We start from the raw sequence: 4,689 nt of genomic DNA on the forward strand, positions 1-4,689 counted from the left end.
AGTTACACTATTTTCTGAGTCATGCCATTTTGGACATATCTCAAGAATGTTAATATAAAGCTATTTACAGAGAAGCAGGATGGTTGTGTAGTTATTTCGTATATAAAAATAAAATTTGAAGTCAGTAAAATTATTGCAGGTTGTTATACATATATATTCATATCACCAGAATTTTCTGAGTCATGCCATGTCAGGTATGCTTAAAAAACACTAATCTAAAACCGTTTACAACGTGGCAGGATAACCGCAAAGATATTTAATACATAAAAATTAATTTTTATATCGTTAAAAGAATCGTACGGTATTAAGTATTATTTTCCTGAGTAATGTCTCGGATTTTTACACACTTTTCAAATCTAATACCAAACTGTAACATATTTATTTTAAGCGATTAGATCATATTTGTATCAAAGTAAACGTAATAAAAATAATAGGAAGAAAATCAGTAATTTTACAATTAATTGGTTATAGTAGGGATTGTACCTATTATACAGGGTGTCCAGAAACTCTTCTAACAATCGAAGCCCGGAGATTCCTCAGATAATTTTAAGAAAATTTAACTCAATTCACCTGGTCCGAAAATGCTTCCCAATGAAGCTAGAGCTCTTTAAAGATGGCGTATTCTAATTAGTTTTTTTTAATAGCTCCAGAACACTTTTATTTAGAAAAACGAAAACTGATACACCTATTTATCTTCCAGAGATAAATCGATTCCATCATTTGTCAATTTTTAGTACCGGTCATAGGCGTCCGTTAAGGGTAGGGAAACGGATATTTTATCCCATAACTTTTCTGTGTCTAACTTTTAAGCATTTTTGAGACTGAATTATTAAACTATGGGGTATTCTTGTACTAAAAGGTACTCTTACTTAAAGTCGGTAGGATACGCCGTGTTCTAGAAAAATCGATTTGAAAAATTTTTCGGTTTTTGAATTTGAAAAAAAAAATATTTAGAAAAACGAAAACTGGTACGTTTATTTCTCTTCCAGAGATGAAGATTTTATCAATTGTGAATTTCTAGTATCGGTCATAGGCGTTCGTCTTGGGTAGATCAACGAAATCTCATAACTTGCTTGAATTTTTAAGCATTTTTGACAGTAGAGTATTAAATTATGAGGTATTCTAGTACTAAAAGTTACACTTGCTTTAAGTCGGTAAATACACCGTTTTTTTATCTTTTTCAAAATTCTCTTAAATTTAAAATACGAAAAATTTAAAATTGATATTTCTAGAAAACGGTGCATCCTACCGACTTACAGCAAGAGTACCGTTTAGTACTAGAATACCTCACAATTTAATAATATAGTGTCAAAAATGCTTAAAAGTTAAAGACAAAAAAGTTATGCGATAAAATAACCGTTGCCATACCCAAAACGGACTCCTATGACCGGTACTAGAGATTCGCAATTGATGGAATCGATTTATATTTGGAAGATAAAAAGACGAACCAGTTTTTGTCTATCGATATGGAAGCGTTCTGGAGCCAAAAAAAATCTTATTACAAGGCGTCACCTTCAAAGAGCTCTAGCTCCCTTAGGAAATATTTTTGGATTATGTGAATTGTGTTAAATTGTCTTAAAATGACCTTAGGAATCTTAAAATTATATACAGGGTGTTCCATTAAAAAAACATAAGTTTCTATCACCCTGTCTATACGGGTAGCCCTGTGTATTATAAAATATTTTTAAATTATGATTATCTCTTTGCCCCACGTTTTACCTAAATAACTTTTTTCGTATCTCTTACGGTAAACGAGTAATTGGACTTTGTCACACTAATGCCCCACCCTGTATACGAAATAACTATAAATCCATCCTGCCTCTTTGTAAATAGACTTATATTAAGATTCTTGAAACATGTGCAAAATGGCATGACTCAGAACTTCGTGGAATTTTTCACGAATTTTCTTACAAATCTAGGACTCCTGTCGTCTTACAAGAACCGTTTAACCTTCCTGCCGAATACCGAAAAAGTATTGATTGTATTTGAGTATTATAACTTTTTAAAGGCAGGACTCAGAAAATCACGGAATCAGGTTAAAAATTTTGCGCATAATTTTCCAAGGGACAAGTATACTTAAACAGTAGGAGACGTCATGCCAACATTTTTTTTATCATTTTGAAATAAATATGTTTAATTTATTTAGTTGGCAGGAGCCAGAAAAGGATCCTGCCAAAGAATGAAAATTTCATTATTTTCCTTACATGTTTATATACATATATACTCCGTTATCCCGTTTGCAACCCTCCTGCCCAAAAAATTTTTTTCATAAAATCCATAGTATCCTGTCATTCTACGGATATGGCAGGACTCAGAAATTCATCGCAAAACCCTATTTTTATTTTTTGGGAAAATCTAATTTTTACAGGAAAATGTCACACAGGAAATTTGTGGATATTTCCACAAATTGTAAGTACCTCGTCTACCCTTCCACTATTGCAAAGGGCAGGACTTACGAAATCGTGGCTGAACTTCTGTATAATATCTCCCAGGCTATTACATTTTGTTCTGATCTCGTCACTCCTTATTCGGTCTCTCAGCGGGTTTCCCCGTATTCTGAGTATTGTCATTTCTACAGTTTCCAGGATTCTTTATGTTTTCGTTGTGTCAGGTCTTATTTCTAATGCATACATCATTACTGATCTTATACTGGTCTTATACAGTCTTGATTTTCTTGATCCATGCATTCTTTTAGACGTGTTTTGGATCTATTAATTCCTTCACCTCTGCTCTTTGACCCCATATAAAGCGCCATATTTATTTTTGCAAACCATAAAAACCATGTTCCAGTTCTTTGAGAAGCAGTGTTCATTTTTAATTCTTTTTGCAACTGCATGTGCTTGATTTTTATTCTCTTGTAATCTTCATACGCTTCCTCTTGGAAGATTGAGTGATTTGTTCTTTTCTCTGTTCATAAACAGACAAAGTATTCTTCTACAGCACATTTTAAACTCGTTGATTATTTTCATTTTTTCCGATTTTTTTGTCCATGTTTTAGACTTATAATAGTGCAGTCAATGAAGGTGGATATGAGCTATTACCTCCGATCTCGTTGAACGTCCATCGATTTGCATTAAAATTGGTGAGTAGTTAGAGGATATCTCAAGACACAAAGGTGACATGGTGCCAACTTGCGCTTTTACCCTGGAGGTGGATGCCACCCCTCCTCGTGGGTGAAAATTATTTTATTAAAAATAATCCCACAATTCGATAGAGGGACAAATTAAGAAAAATTAGCTATATAAAGTTATTAAAATAAATCAAAACTTTTTGAGTTATTAAAGATCAAAGATTTTAATTTGTCGTGAGAAAGATGCATGTTTTTAAACGATTTTTCATAAATAACTCAAAAACTATAAGTTTTTCCAAAAAATTATTATTATCAAAATTGTGGCTAATAAAAAATCAAATAAACTCCTTACTAGAAAAACCTTTCAATGTTAACTAAAAGTGAATTATAGGTAATTGAATGTATATTTCTTTCGTCGAGTACCCAAATCTAAGTACCTATTCAAGCTTAAATACCGGGAAAATGATGCATTTTATAACATTAACTTATTAAACATTTGTCAAATTTCATAGAAATATCTATCAAATAAGCCCTCGAAAAAGTTGATAGCATTAAAATTTATGCATCAAAAATTTTTAAAAATGTATCTTTTAAAAATCATGCCAAAAAAATATTATTGTTTTTTTGTAAATAACTCCGTTAATTTTTAATATATTAGGTTCACCTAAAAACTAATTAAAAGCTGATTCAAAGAACTATTAAACACGTCGAAATTGGTCTTTTAAACCTACTAATTTTTTAAAAAGAAAAGGTTAAATGGCCCCGGTTACATAGTTCTCGAAGCAAAATTGAAATTTTAAACGTTTCTATCTCGGTTATTTTTTACTCTACGGAAATAGTAAAATGGGTAGAGTATTTGGAACAGAAAAAGCTAAAATTTAGTTATATGTCATTTTTTACGTATATTGAGTATTTTTGGAGTTACTTTCAAAAGAAAATGATAAGTACGATAATTTTAAAAATTCTGATTTTTTTAATTTATATCTTTTTTTCAAAAATATGTATGCATTCTAAACCGGTCAAAATTGTTGAAATCATTAAGTATGTTAACCTAAAGAAATTCTTGTTAGAATTACTACAAATTTTAATTTTTGTGGGAATGGCGTATGTTTTATTTTTCACTTTTTCCTAAAAAAATCGAAAGGGTTCTATTATTTTCATCATAACTTGCTTAATTTTGATGCTATTAACTTCTACTGGAGGTCATTTGATGGTTATTCTGAAGTATTTTGACAAGTGCTTAATAAGTATATTCTATAAAATGCATCGTTTTTCCGTTATGTAAGCTTGAATACTTAGATTTGAATACTCGTCGAAAAAATTAACATTCAATTACCCGTAACTCACTTTGAAATAACAATAGTTTAGTTCTTTAGTGGGGAGTGTATTAAATGTTTTATTATCTTTAATTTTTTTTTGATAATAGCTTTTTTACAAAAGCTTATAGATCTGGATCCCGCGTATGAAAAAAAAGTTGATTAATAGTAAGCTGAAAATTTGTTAATAGCTTAAGGGTGTATAGTCGGACAAACTTTGATATATGGGAACACTGGAACAGGGGAAGTTTTAATTGTGGAACAGGTTAAAAATTTGGAACGATCAGACCACGAAAACGGCAC

The sequence above is a fragment of the Diabrotica virgifera genome, chromosome 6, assembly GCF_917563875.1.
Source record: "Diabrotica virgifera virgifera chromosome 6, PGI_DIABVI_V3a".
Taxonomy (NCBI): domain Eukaryota; kingdom Metazoa; phylum Arthropoda; class Insecta; order Coleoptera; family Chrysomelidae; genus Diabrotica; species Diabrotica virgifera.